At 38.8% G+C, this 15359-nt stretch overlaps 1 protein-coding gene across 2 annotated transcripts in view; it reads left to right on the forward strand.

The window, feature by feature from the left end:
- The first annotated feature begins 10963 nt into the window (after positions 1–10963).
- Positions 10964–15359, forward strand: part of ZMAT1 (zinc finger matrin-type 1) — a 160116-nt gene continuing 155720 nt past the window's right edge. Inside the window, exons 1-2 of one of the 2 annotated variants that reach the window (XM_060292680.1) lie at positions 10964–11050; positions 12304–12431. The gene's annotated coding sequence lies outside the window, so the exon portion shown is untranslated. Of the gene's footprint in view, positions 11051–11077; positions 11218–12303; positions 12432–15359 lie in introns of those variants that run through there. The other variant, XM_060292679.1, reaches the window with a different exon arrangement.

Here is a 15359-nt window from a genome sequence, read left to right on the forward strand (position 1 = left end):
ATTTCTAATTCTATGGATTTGAGTCTTCTGCCTTTTTTTCTTGGTGAGTCTGGCTAATGATTTATCTATTTTGTTTATCTTCTCAAAGAACCAGCTTTTAGTTTTATTGATCTTTGCTATCATTTCCTTCATTTCTTTTTCATTTATTTCTGATCTGATTTTTATGATTTCTTTCCTTCTGTTAACTTTGGGGTTTTTTGTTCTTCTTTCTCTAATTGCTTTAGGTGCAAGGTTAGGTTCTTTATTCGAGATGTTTCCTGCTTCTTAAGGTGGGCTTGTATTGCTATAAACTTCCCTCTTAGAACTGCTCTTGCTTCATCCCATAGGTTTTGTGTCATTGTGTCTCCATTGTCATTAGTTTCTAGGTATTTTTTTCTTTCCTCTTTGATTTCTTCAGTGATCACTTGGTTATTAAGTAGTGTACTGTTTAGCTTCCATGTGTTTGTATGTTTTACAGACCTTTTTCTTTAATTGATATCTAGTCTCTTGGCATTGTTGTCGGAAAAGATACTTGATACAATTTCAATTTTGTTAAATTTACCAAGGCTTGATTTGTGACCCAAGATATGATGTATCCTGGAGAATGTTCCTTGAGCACTATAGAAAAATGTGTATTCTGGTTTTTTTGGATGGAATGTCCTATAAATATCAGTTAAGTCCATCTTGTTTAATGTATCATTTAAAGCTTGTGTTTCCTTATTTATTTTCATTTTGGATGATCTGTCCGTTGGTGAAAGTGGTGTGTTAAAGTCCCCTACTATGAATGTGTTACTGTCAATTTCCCCTTTTATGGCTCTTAGTATTTGCCTTATGTATTGTGGTGCTCCTATGTTGGGTGCATAAATATTTCCAATTGTTATATCTTCTTCTTGGATCGATCCCTTGATCATTATGTAGTGTCCTTCTTTGTCTCTTGTAATAGTCTTTATTTTAAAGTCTATTTTGTCTGATATGAGAATTGCTACTCCAGCTTTCTTTTGGTTTCCATTTGCATGAAATATCTTTTTCCATCCCCTTACTTTCAGTCTGTATGTGTCTCTAGGTCTGAAGTGGGTCTCTCGTAGACAGCAAATATATGAGTCTTGTTTTTGTATCCATTTAGGCAATCTGTGTCTTTTGCTGGGAGCATTTAGTTCATTTACATTTAAGGTAATTATCGATATGTATGTTCCTCTTCCCATTTTCTTAATTGTTTTGGGTTCGTTATTGTAGGTCTTTGCCTTCTTTTGTTTCTTGACTAGAGAAGTTCCTTTAGCATTTCCTGTAGAGCTGGTTTGGTGGTGCTGAACTCTCAGCTTTTGCTTGTCTGTAAAGGTTTTAATTTCTCCATCAAATCTGAATGAGATCCTTGCTGGGTAGTGTAATCTTGGTTGCAGGTTTTTCTCCTTCATCACTTTAAATATGTCCTGCCAGTTCCTTCTGGCTTCCAAAGTTTCTTCTGAAAGATCAGCTGTTAACCTTATGGAGATTCCCTTGTGTGTTATTTGTTGTTTTTCCCTTGCTGCTTTTAATATGTTTTCTTTGTATTTAATTTTTCACAGTTTGATTAATATGTGTCTTGGCACATTTCTCCTTGGATTTATCCTGTATGGGACTCTCTGTGCTTCCTGGACTTGATTAACTATTTCCTTTCCCATATTAGGAAAGTTTTCAACTATAATCTCTTCAAATATTTTCTCAGTCCCTTTCTTTTTCTCTTCTTCTTCTGGAACCTCTATAATTCGAATGTTGGTGCGTTTAATGTTGTCCCAGAGGTCTCTGAGACAGTCCTCAGTTCTTTTCATTCTTTTTTCTTTATTCTGCTCTGCAGTAGTTATTTCCAGTATTTTATCTTCCAGGTCAATTATCCGTTCTTCTGCCTCAGTTATTCTGCTATTGATCCCTTCTAGAGTATTTTTAAATTTATTTATTGTGTTGTTCATCATTGTTTGTTTCATTTTTAGTTCTTCTAGGTCCTTGTTAAATGTTTCTTGCATTTTGTCTATTCTGTTTCCAAGATTTTGCATCATCTTTACTATCATTTTCTGAATTCTTTTTCAGGTAGACTGCCTATTTCCTCTTCATTTGTTAGGTCTGGTGGGTTTTTATCTTGCTCCTTCATCTGCTCTGTGTTTTTCTGTCTTCTCATTTTGCTTATCTTCCTGTGTTTGGGGTCTCCTATTTGCAGGCTGCAGGTTCGTAGTTCCCATTGTTTTTGGTGTCAGTCCCTAGTGGCTAAGGTTGGTTCAGTGTGTTGTGTAGGCTTCCTGGTGGAGGGGACTATTGCCTGTGTTCTGGTGGATGAGGCTGGATCTTGTCTTTCTGGTGGGCAGGTCCACGTATGGTGGTGTGTTTTGGGGTGTCTGTGGACTTATTATGATTTTGGGCAGCCTCTCTGCTAATGGGTGGGTTTGTGTTCCTGTCTTGCTAGCTGTTTGGCATAGGATGTCCAGCACTGTAGCTTGCTGGTCGTTGAGTGAAGCTGGGTGCTGGTGTTGAGATGGAGATCTCTGGGAGATTTTCGCCGTTTGATATTATGTGGAGCTGGGAGGTCTCTTGTTGACCAGTGTCTTGATGTTGGCTCTCCCACCTCAGAGGCACAGCACTAACTCCTGGCTGCAGCACCAAGAGCCTTTCATCCGCACGGCTCAGAAGAAGAGGGAGAAAAAGTAGAGAGAAAGAATTAGTAGAAGTGGAAAGAAAGAAAGAAAGAAAGAAAGAAAGAAAGAAAGAAAGAAAGAAAGAAAGAAAGAAAGGAAGAAAGAAAGGAAGAAAGAAAGAAAGGAGGGAGGTAGGGAGGGAGGAAGGAAAGAAGGAAGGAAGGAGGGAAGGAATAAAAAAAGAAAGAAAGAAGATAAATAAAATAAAATAAAGTAAGGTAAAATATAATAAAGTTATTAAAATAAAAAAATTATTAAGAGAAAAAAGAAAACAAGAAACGAAAAACAAACAAACAAAAAAAGGACGGATAGAACCCTGGGAGAAATGGTGGAAGCAAAGCTATACAGACAAAATCTCACACAGAAGCATACACATACACACTCACACAAAGAGGAAAAGGGGAAAAAACCATAAATCTTGCTCTCAAAGTCCACCTCCTCAATTTGGTATGATTTGTTGTCTAAAGGAGGGAAAGGAGGAAAGAAAGAAAGAAGATAAAGGAAAATAAAATAAAGCTATTAAATTAAAAAGTAATTATTAAGAAAAAAATTAAAAAAAAAACGGACGGATAGAGCCCTCGGACAAAGAGTGGAAGCAAAGCTATACAGACAAAATCTCACACAGAAGCATACACATACACACTCAGAAAAAGAGGAAAAGGGGAAAAAATCATAAATCTTGCTCTCAATGTCCACCTCCTTAATTTGGGATGATTCGTTGTCTATTCATGTATTCCACAGATGCAGGGTACATCAAGTTGATTGTGGAACTTTAATCCGCTGCTTCTGAGGCTGCTGGGAGAGATTTCCCTTTCTCTTCTTTGTTCGCACAGCTTCTGGGGCTCAGCTTTGGATTCGGCCCCGCCTCTGTGTGTAGGTCGCTGGAGGGCATCTACTCAGACAGGACGGGGTTAAAGGAGCCGCTGATTCGGGGGCTCTGGCTCCCTCAGGCCGGGTGTAGGGAGGGGCATGGAGTGCGGGGCGAGCCTGCAGTGGCAGAGGCCGGCGTGACGTTGCACCAGCCTGAGGCGCACCTTGCGTGCGTTCTCCCAGGGGAGTTGTCCCTGGCTCATGGGACCCTGGCAGTGGCGGGCTGCACAGGCTCCCCGGAAGGGGTGTGTGGATAGTGACCTGTGCTCGCACACTGGCCCCTTGGTGGCGGCAGCAGCAGCCTTAGTGTCTCATGCCTGTCTCTGGGGTCCGCGCTTTTAGCCGCGCCTTGCGCCCGTCTCTGGAGCTCCTTTAAGCAGCGCTCTTAATCCCCTCTCCTTGCGCAACAGGAAACAAAGAGGGAAGAAAAAGTCTCTTGCCTCTTCAGCAGGTCCAGACTTTTCCCCGAACTCCCTCCTGGCTAGCCGTGGTGCACTAACCCCCTGCAGGCTATGTTCACACAGCCAACCCCAGTCCTCTCCCTGCGCTCCGACCGAAGACCGAGCCTCAACTCCTAGCCCCCGCCCACCCCGGCGGGGGAGCGGACAAGCCTCTCCGGCTGGTGAGTGCCGGTCGGCACCGATCCTCTGTGCGGGAATCTCTCTGCTTTGCCCCCCGCCCCCCTGTTGCTGTGCTCTCTTCCGCGGCTCCGAAGCATTCCCCTCCGCCACCCGCAGTCTCCGCCCGCGAAGGGGCTTCCTAGTGTGTGTAAACCTTTCCTCCTTCACAGCTCCCTCCCACTGGTGCAGTCCCGTCCCTATCCTTTTGTCTCTGTTTATTCTTTTTGCTTTTTCCCTAACCAGGTACGTGGGGGTTTTCTTGCCTTTTAGGATATTAACTTGAATTTCTTTAGCTGTTGTAATTTGATATATTTTAGAAAGTTTTATCAGTCTGTATATTGCTTTTTTATGTGAATTATCTGCTGATATCATTTGCCAATCTCTCTATTCATTGTGTATATATACACAAATATATGTCATTTCTATGTATGTATAATCCATTTGACAGAACTGAGCCCAAATGACCAAACACATTGTTCATATCAAATACCTGTAAATGAGTTTAACTCATCTATTAAAAAGTTTGTCATATTGCCTATGGAAGCAAAATCCAACACAATGCTTTTTCAAGTCATATACCTAAAACAAAGACAGTCAGAGAAGTTAAAATTCTAAAATAAGCAAATATATACCAGGCAGTTATAAATAAAAAGAAAGAAAAGGTTATAATCTTGGTGGTTAAGGACTTAAAATTGAGATCAAAGTGGATTAAAAGAGGTTTTTAAAAACACACTTGATAACTGCAAACACTAAAATTCACAAGGAAGATGTTTTATTAATATTTATGTCCACAGACAGATAACAAAATATTCATAAAATAAACACCACAGGAGGTGTAAGGAGAAATAGAAAAAAACACCAAAATATATACTTCTACTATAACTTGCCTCAATCCAAGAATATTCAAGTAGACAAAAAATTTCAGTTAAGTATATAGAAGCTCTAAAGAACATAATCCAAAGGGTAGATCTTATGTATTGAACTCTGATGCCTGCTAATAGAGAACAAAACTACAATTCAGATAAACATGGAATATTTATGCAAATTGACTCTATCTGAGGCTCCTAGACGAATTTGGGACAAAGTGGAAATAGATTAATTTTGCACAATTTGATTCCAAAATTATAATGAAAATACCACATATCAGAATATACAGCTAGAGCAGTTGTCAGCGGGAATTTTTATAGTATTAAATAACTATAACAATAAAAATTAAAATAAATTAATATTCATTTCAAAAGCCTGATAAAGAACCACAATATAAGTTTAAAAATGCAGAAGGAAAGAATCATTAAAAGTAAAACTAGAAATGAATGAGTTAGAAAAAACTACAGCAGAACTTAGGTCAACAAAATGAACAAATCCTTAGGTAAATTAATCAAGAAAATAGAGGGAAATGAACATATACAACATCTAAAATGTCAAAGGAGAAATAGTCATTCAGTTTTATCTATTTTTATTTAATTTATTTAATTTATTTATTATTTTGGCCATGCCAAGTGGCTTGCAGGATCTTAGTTCTCAGACCAGGGAGTGAACCTGGGTCCACGGCAGTGAAAGCACCAAGTCCTAACCACTGGACTGTCAGGGAATTCTTCAGAAATAGTCATCTAATCAAAGAAAAATTTCAAGATTCTTAAGTGAATAATTTATACAACTCTATTTAAATACATTTGAAAACACAGATGAAATAGATGTTTCTAGAAAAATGCAACTCATAAAAATTTACCCCAGTAGAGACAAAAAGTTCAAACAGACCAATTACATTGATGAAATAGAGAAATTGGTTAAATTTCTCCCCTGAAAATGTAGCAGGCTCAGATGCTTCAGTGGGAGAATTCTACCAAACCTTTTTGTTTGTTTATTTCTTTTTTTGGTTTGTTTTCTACCAAACATTTAAAAGTGAGATAATCCCAATGCTACTCACACTATTCTGGGGGTATGGAAAAGAAGAAACACTTCTAAATTCTTATGATGAAGCAAGTATATAATTCATTCCAAACCTAATAAAGATTGCATCACAAGTGAGAATTATAGAACAGTTTCCTACATGAATATGAAGGAATATTCTTAAGTAAAATATTAGCAAACACAATCCAACAGCACATTAAAAAGTAGATCATAACATGTGGAGCTTATTCTAAGAACAGAAGGCTGTTTCAATCTCAGGAAATCCATTAATATAATCTAGTGTAATAATAGAGTCAAGGAGAAAAATGCCCATGTCTATAGATGCTTTCAAAAGGTATTTGAAAGCATTAACACCCAGTAGAAGTAGTGAAGTGTTAACAACAACAGACAGTGATAATATATCTCCAGCAAAAAATTCTATACAGAGAGATATACTCAAAAAAACAATAAATAAATAAAATTGGAATTCTAAAATTTGTTCAAGTAACCTATAGGAAAGCAGGGAAAAGAAAACAGAAACAAAAAAGAGAGGGAACAAAAATAATAAAATAAAATTACAGACAATCCATTACATATCCATAATTACATTAAATGTAAATCATTTAAATATACCAATTACAAGACAGATATTGGCAAAGTGGATTAAAGGAAAGAATGTGACCCAACTCAATGCTGCCTATAAGAAACTCACTTCAAATACAATGATATAGGTTGTTTGAAAGTGAAAGGATGTAAAACGGTAACAACAGGAAAATTTTATTGATAGAAAGCAAGAGTGGATATATTTGCATCAGATAAGGTAGACTTCAGAGCAAAGAAAATTACCAGACACAGAGAGGGATATTACATAATGGTAAAGGGGTCAATCCACCAACAAGATATAGCAACCGTAAATGTGTATTCATTGAACAGCAGAGCTGCAAATTATAGACATATAAACATATAACTATGTTTCAGATAGGACTGAAGTAAAAAAAATCCACAATTTATTCAGACTTCAAAACTCTTTCCTCTAAAATTGATACAACATCTAGACAATCTCTGTCATTTAATTAGTGTGTTTAGACCATGTACAGTAATTGTTAAAATATTTGAATTTCAGTCTACCATTTTATTATTCCTTTTCAGTCTGTTCCCTCTGGTTTTCATTCCTCTGCTTCCTCTTCTTTGCATTATTTGCTTTCTTTTGGCTTATGTGAACATTACTTGATACTTCATTTTAATTTTTCTATTTTGATTTTGACAATGTCTCTTTGTATAACATTTTTGGTTTTGTATAGCCATTTGTAGTGGTTGCTATAAAACTCCCTATTCAACTTTTCAAAGTCTGTTTAAAATCATTAATTTACCACTTCAAATGACATGTAGTAACCTTACCATGTTGTAGATCCCTTTGCCCTCCGCTCTTAAGGTTATGGTTCTCTAATGTATTTTACTTACATTCACTGACATGTCATCAGAAAATGTTATTATATTTTTTGCTTTCAACGATTAAAAATTTTAATGAACTCAAGAGGAGATGAATAGTCTATTATATTTACCCAGATATTTACCATTTCTGTTGTTTTGCCTCTGCAAATACAGTCATGATATTTTTAAAATCTAAGATGTTTTCCTTCCTGTAATATTGTAACCTGCCTTTATTCACTACTAATATATACTGAATGTCGTTCAATGTCAGTAATCTGCCATTTACATTATAGGTTTTAGTGCTTTCAAAAAGATTGGTGCTCAAAAAAAATGAAAGTATTAAAATCAGCTAACATTTGCTTTGGATCAAGTAACGACATTTAATTCTCACATCTATACTGTGAGGTTGTTCAACCTCATTTTACAGATGAAGAAATTGAGAGACAGGGAGGTTAAGTACTTTTCCTAAGCTTGCACACTTAGAAAGTGACACATTGTGAATTTGACCCAAATCATAATGGCTACAGCCCATGAATATTTAGGGTGATAGAGTTTGAGACATATACTCACACAGATAGTATCAAGTTTCAGGAATAGAAACACGCTGATGTACACTCAAACATACCATATATTTCCAAAACAATAAAATCATTAGTAAATTATCTCTTAATCTCTTTAAATGTCGCTTCTGTTTTTAAATTTTTATCTTCATACTATGTCCTGTTTATAGTATTTCAAGCAATATAGAATTATATTCTAAATATTAAATGTATATATTTGTTTACATATTATGTATAAATTTGCATATTTATATGCATAAATATATTTTTTATATTCATAAAATGAAATCACCCTGAATCTCACTCTTGCCTAACTCTCCGCCCTGAGCCAAAGGTGTTCAATATCAATAGGTTGTTGCGTGTTCACCAGCTGTGTTTCTTTGTAGGTGAATTATTACCATATAGTCACAGACACACAGAATACACATACCTTTTCTACAATATTAGAATCACATTATCCCTATTGTTCTGCAACATGCCTTTTTTCATCTAAAATAGTATATCTCTAGTTTTCATTTGTACTTCATTAGATAAACTGTTTTCAAATGTTTGTTGAACATGTATATTGCTCTTTACATGTATCCTGTGATTATATATGTATTAGTTATCTATTAATGCATAATAACATACTCCAAAATAAAAGCAGTTTGAAGTAACAAACATGTATTAATTCCCCATTTTGGGGGGTCAGGAATCTGGATGTGGCTTAGCTGGATGCTTCTGGCCCAGAGTCTCTCACAAGGATTCAATTAAAGTATAGGCTGGGGTTACAGTCACTTAAGGGTCAATTGGGTGAGGACCCACTTCTAAGCTCACACTTTTGTCTTTTGGCAGGCCTCAGGGCCTCACTGGTTGCTGGCCAGAGACATCGGTTCCTTGACATGTGGGCAACACACAGCATGGTGGTTGGCATTCCTCAGGGTGAGCATAAGAGCGTACTTCAAATGAAGCCACAGCCTCTTTGTAACTAATCTCAGAAGTAACATCCCATCACTTCACAAATATTCTATTCCTTAGAAGCAACTAACCTCAGCCCACATTCAAGGAAAAGTGATTACAAAAGAGCATGAATACAGAGGTGTGGATCATTGAGTGTCTTCTTGGAGGCTGCCTACCACTTCATTTGCCCATCTGTTATATATCACAAGAATTAGCCTATTATCACAACATTGTAATTCAACTATACTTCAATAAAAATAAATTTAAAAAAGAATTACCCTCATATAATTTGAAAATATTTACTCTAGCCGTTTCAGACAAGCTTTGCTGATTTTTTTGCCATACAAAATGTTTTTAATTGCAATACTATTTTAATTTAAAATATAATACAATTCACTATAAAAAAAATAGCAGTATATTGGATAGCATCAATTGCCCAGATACAATGAGAAAAGCTTTAGAATAATTCCAGCTTTAACTACTGAGCAGGCATTTGCAATGAAATTTCCCTGATTTACTTAACCATCTCCAAACTTACTATGGTCTGATCCGAATTATGGATTTAATAACCTGTAACTTGAATAAATGTTAAAATTAAAGAAGACACAACTTACAGTTCCACTTGTTTACGTTAGTTTTAAAAACATTAATATCCTACTCTCCAGATCATCTTTGCCAGAAGAAACACCTACTCTTCTGACTGAGCCCCTGTCTGCCATCTTAAAAACCAGTCAGTTCACACAGTCTCCATACCCAGGTCTTTTGACCCCAGGAACAGGATTTCATTTTCTTCATTATCATCATCATCATCATCACCACCACCACCACCACCACCACCACCAATATTCGCTGTTGAAGAGTGAGCATCGATGAGGGAGTGTAAAATGACCAGTCCTTAAGCCCTGGTGGCCCATCATCTACATGCTATATCATTGAATATATGAGTGTTTCTCAACCTTTTTTCATTATCATCCACTTTATGGAGGTTTTTTAGACACTTTTTTCCCTAATCATTGCCCCATCCACAGAATGTGAAATTTTTAATACCAGAGATGTGGTGTATATCTGTTTATGTACCTTGATCTTTCTGGGGGCAACACAACATAGTACTATCTAAGATCTCTTCACCCCTAAGAATCAATTTTCAGTTCCTTGGAGGTGATGCTGCTTCTGTTATGAATGAAAAGTATATTGTGATGTGGGCAAAAGTTGAACCCCCATTTTTGCCCCTAACTTCATGTGTGATGCTGGAATACTTGCTTAGCCTCTGTAAGCCTGCCTTTGGTCATCTGTAAAGGAGACCCATGATGTCTTTCTTACAGAATTGTGAGGTGCAAATGAAAAACCCTGTACAGAGTGTATAACATGCAGTAGGACTTCAACAAATGTTAATCTTGGCCCACCTTTCTCCTCTCTCCCAGAGAAAAAAATGACTTTTACCTAAACCAAACAGTATAACTGCCATAAAGACCACCTGGAAATGTAGCATCAAGAAGTAAAATGTGTAGAATATGTATAATGAAGTTTTGGGACCACTTCTGTTTTGCAGGATGTATTTGTGGTAAGGGAAGATCATCAAACCATCTTTTGGTGTTCCTACATCATCCAACATCATCCAGTCACATAATTATAGACAGTCTGTTAGTTTTCTGCCACATTAACTCTCTGCTTAGCATGGCCTGTGATTTTACATGTTCACCCTCTGCGGGCTAGCTCATCTCCAAGAACCCTAGGATACCTCCCTGGGTCTCTGTGTACTGATAATACTCCCCTACTGTCTCTTTAGAGCAAACAAACTTCCTGACAGCAGGGACATGCTCTGTTCCACCAAACTAGGCAGAGTTCCGCCAATTGTCTGTATCCCAATCTAATTCTTCTAATTATTACGCTTTCTCACGTGGCAGCCTAAAGAGCAGAGCGAAGGTGTTTTGCTTTCAAGCGAGAAGCCTGGGGGTGGAGGAGTGTGCAGTGGCATTTCCGGTGTGGGGGACTAGCCAGCGTATCTCAGTTGCCATAGAAACCTGACGTCAATATGGCGACTGTGACGACTTTTCTACAGAGACAGACGTGGCCTGACGAGAAAAGCAGGTCCCGCCTTCAGGTGATTGAGACTCCGCTGAGGGTGTGGGTCCTGTCGGTGAGGGCTGAGCAGCCCTGGGGTGTGGGGAGACAAAGGGATCCAAGTCGTGTCTTTCTTGCTTTGGGAATCGGTGTCCCGGCTGTCTGGTGGGGCAGAGAGATGTGCCCTTGGGGTGCCTCCCGGCCCCAGTGAGTGTGGTGTCTTGCTCCAGGGGTGTCCTGGAGCTATTTGCCTTTTAAAAACAGGGGCGAGGGAGGATAAGGCAAGGTCTTGGGTAGTGAGAGAGAGGGAGAGAGCACATGCGTGTGTGTATGGATGTGTGTGCGCGTGTGTCTGTCCTATTCAGTTCCTAGCACATATTAGGAACCAAATTGGGTTATTGTTTCTTTTTGGCAGCTTTCCTTGGCCAGCTTGGTTACCATGGTGGCTCAGTGACTGCTGTGGGATTTAGTGCAGACAGAACATCCATTTTTGATTCTTGGCTGAGTCATCTGTTACTATGATAGTTGTCAAGTGTTGCTTTTCTGATTCCCTCATTCCTTCCAGATTTATTAGTTGGCACTTGAGTGCATGGTAGAGCTTTTCCCTCCCCCTTATTTATGTATTTATTCATGTATTTATATCTGTATAACTCACAGATTCCTACTTTGCTCAAGTGGTTACCTTTTTTACATTTGTTACTATCATTATATATTTTGATGCTCAAATTGTCACAGAATTGGCCAGTGTTAGCCCCTTCAGGTTGGCTTCTATGTCCATTGACACCTCCCTAGAACTTTTTGATCATGTACTTTGCTCTCAGAGCCTGACGATCTCCCTGTCTGTAGAAAGGAAATAATGATACCCACTTCATTTTTGAAGAGCAAAAGTCCAAAAATTACAACCAACAATGTATGGCATCTAGTAGGCCCTCACCAAATTGTATTTCTCCATTCCAACATTACCTCCTTCATTCTATCAATTTGATGCCTCTGACATTACCATAATAGCATGACCTCCAGAGAGAATAGTTGGACATGTTAAACAAGCAGGAATAAGCGCACATGTCCATGATGTGAGAGCCTCAGTGTCACTGCTGTGTGTGGAGGGGGCTGTGTGATGGAGCTGGGGAAGAGGAAAAGTATAATTGCACAACTTGCAGTGAACTGAGTGGGGACAGACAAGCACATCCTCAACCCCTTCCCCTGCATTTCACGTGTTTTTCCATCCTTTCACATTCCTCTCTATTCCATGTGCTGTCTTATCCTCTTACTCTTCCTACGGTGGAACATCAGAGAAGGTATGGACTCTGAGCCACAGAAACAGGATCCAGTAGAGAAGAACTAAGTGTGATGTTGAATCTGCTAGACAGGTTCCTGGAGCAAGAGTGAAGAGATCAGGCCCCATCACTGGGACATTTTAGGTAAGCACCACCCTTCCCTCCATTGTCTTGTATACAACAGGATAACAGTACCCAATGCTTCCGACCACCCAGGAGTATTGTGGAGTTTAGGTATGAGCCCATGTGGGAAAGAAATCTGTGATTGTAGGTGGGAGGGAAGGACCAGTGAACTTTCAAGTAATAATATTAACAGACACACCACAGGTATCATAGAACTCTGGTGCATGGTTCCAGATGCATGGTAGGCATCAGATTAATGCTACACAAGTGTCAGCTGTTTAGCTCAGGATTTTTCCAAGTGTGGTCCATGGACCACCTCATCAAAATTGTCAGGTGGTGCTTGTTAAAATTGCAGATACCTGGGCTCACCCTAGGTTGCTGAGCCCAAACCAGGGAGGTGGGGTGGTAGGTATCTACTTTTGAATAATTTCTTCAGTTCATTATGGTACTCACCCAAGTTTGAAAAATACTGCTATAGATTTGCAACAATATCTTCTTAAAATTTTGAATCCTTTGATGTCTAATTTTGTTGTCATTTGTTCCTGACACTCAGCTTTAAATCTGTGCCTGCTCCTTTGTGTTAAATAGGTTAACAATTCCTTGATTTAAGGAATATTTATTCAAAAATGTGTATGAGAGGCACTGGGGACACAGCACAGAGAACAAGACAGGCAGGATCCCTGGAACTTTCATTCTAGTTTGGGAAAACTGGCAATAAGGAGGTAAATCAATAAACGGGGCAATTTCATATGGGGATTTGCACTTTGAAGAAAATAAACACATAAATAGAATAGAAAATGACTGGGACAGGGATTATTATACAATAGATTATTATCCAATAGTTGTCAGTGAATCTCTTTATCAGGAAGTGACATTTGAGTTGAATCCTGAATGACAAGAGGAAACCAAGGCAGGCCTTTGGGTCATTCACCCTGTGGTGTGAGTCACACCAGTTGTTCCAGGAGCAAAGGACAAGCTCAAGTGGCAGTTGCTTGGCAGACAAAGTGCAGATGGTAGGAGATGAGGTCAAGGGCAGACAGGAGCCACATGGTGTGGGCTGTGTAAGGAGTTTGGAGTTTATTCTGAGGGTTAGAGGGTGGGAGTGACATGCTCTGATTCACGTGCTCACAAGGTGACTCTTGCTGCTGTGTGGGGAATGGACTGGACAGGGACAGGATAGCTATGGGGATAACCATTAGGAGAATTTGCAGGGTCCAGGGGAGAGACGAGGGTGGATCGGCCCTGAGCTGCAGTGGTGTGCAGAGGATGGGTGGCCTGGACAGGGCCTGTTGGAGGTAGGGCAGGAGGGACCTGCAGTGTGTGTGCATGGGGGGTATGTGAGGATAAGGCAGGATCCTGCATGGGACCTCAGCTTTATGTTTGGCCATGTGCAGAAATGGTGGTGTGCTTCCTGAGATTAGTTGTTCCAAGTGCTTTTGAGACGTTCTCCAAAGAACTAAGTCATTCAACAGTGGTTATAGTGAAATTTAGTGATTTAAATATGCATCAATTGATGAATAGGATTCAGTTGTTAGATCATTAAGCTTTATTAAAGACACATGGAAACTCAGACTATCAAAATGATAAAAAACTTGTATTTCTAAAAATCATCTAGCATTTATTGAGTTGTTATTGTATGTCTAGTACTGTTCTAAGAGTTTTCATGTATTAAGTCTCAAAACAACAACCCCTGAGGTACAGATGATTGTTTTTGCCATTTTACAGAAAAGGAAACAGAGACACTGAGATACTTTCACTCTCCCAAGATCACAGAGAGTACAGTATTCCAATGTCTCTGCAGTTGATTTTTTAAAATAATGTGATTCTTGATCATTTATCCTTGTAAAAACCAAAACACAAGGCAATATTTTTAAAAACTTTTTTCTTCTATGATCAGTACAGTAAGTCCCCTACATACGAATGAGTTCCATTCCTAGAGCATGTTCATAAGTCCAATTTGTTTGTTAAGTCCAACAGAGTTAGCCTAGGTACCCAGCTAACACAATTGACTATATAGTACTGTACTGTAATAGGTTTATAATACTTTTCACACAAATAATACATAAAAAACAAGCACAAGATTTAAAAAAAAATTTTAATCGTACAGTACCTTGAAAAGTACAGTAGTACAGTACAACAGCTGGCATACAGGGGCTGGCATCGAGTGAACAGGCAAGAAGAGTTACTGACTGGAGGAGGGAGAGGAGGTGGGAAATGGTAGACCTGAAGGATTGTCCTCACTGGGAGATGGAGGGCAAGCTGCAATTTTACTCATGCCTGACGTTGATGGCACAGGTTTTGGTTCCTTGCTGGATTCAATTCTATCTACCCTCTTGAAAAAATGATCCAGTGATAGCTGGGTAGTAGCTCTTTTTTCTCGTCATAGATGACATTGTAGTACAGTATTGCATTCTGAATGGCTGTTGCAACCTTCGTGTACTATTCTACATTTGGGTCCTGTTCCTCAAAAACTAGCAGTGCCTCCTCAAATAAAAAAAATCCTCTTGCCATTTCTTGTGTCGTGAATCTCTTTAGTTCTTCAGTTACTTCTTCCTCCTCTTGTCTCTCCTTGTCCTTTCTCTGGGCCTCCAATTCCATCAGGTCATCATTAGTAAGCTCCTCATTTTGCACAGCAACAGTACTGTACAGTAAAGTACACAAAAGCACAACCACTTGTAGAGGATGCACACACGTGACAATGTACGCCAGACACGAGAACTAACTTACGTGACTGGACATGCGAATGCACATTTGCATTTTTGAAAGTTCGCAACTTGAAGGTTTGTATGTAGGGGACTTACTGTACCGTATAATCCTGGTTTTGCAGATGAGACAATTGAGTGACTGTAGGGTGAAATAAAATTATTCAAACTCACACAGTTTGTAAGTGGCAGAACTAGGGACAGGACTCTGTTTCTAGAACCCACACTGAACCAGTGCACTTAGGAA

Source organism: Globicephala melas, chromosome X (assembly GCF_963455315.2).
Source record: "Globicephala melas chromosome X, mGloMel1.2, whole genome shotgun sequence".
Classification (NCBI taxonomy): Eukaryota; Metazoa; Chordata; class Mammalia; order Artiodactyla; family Delphinidae; genus Globicephala; species Globicephala melas.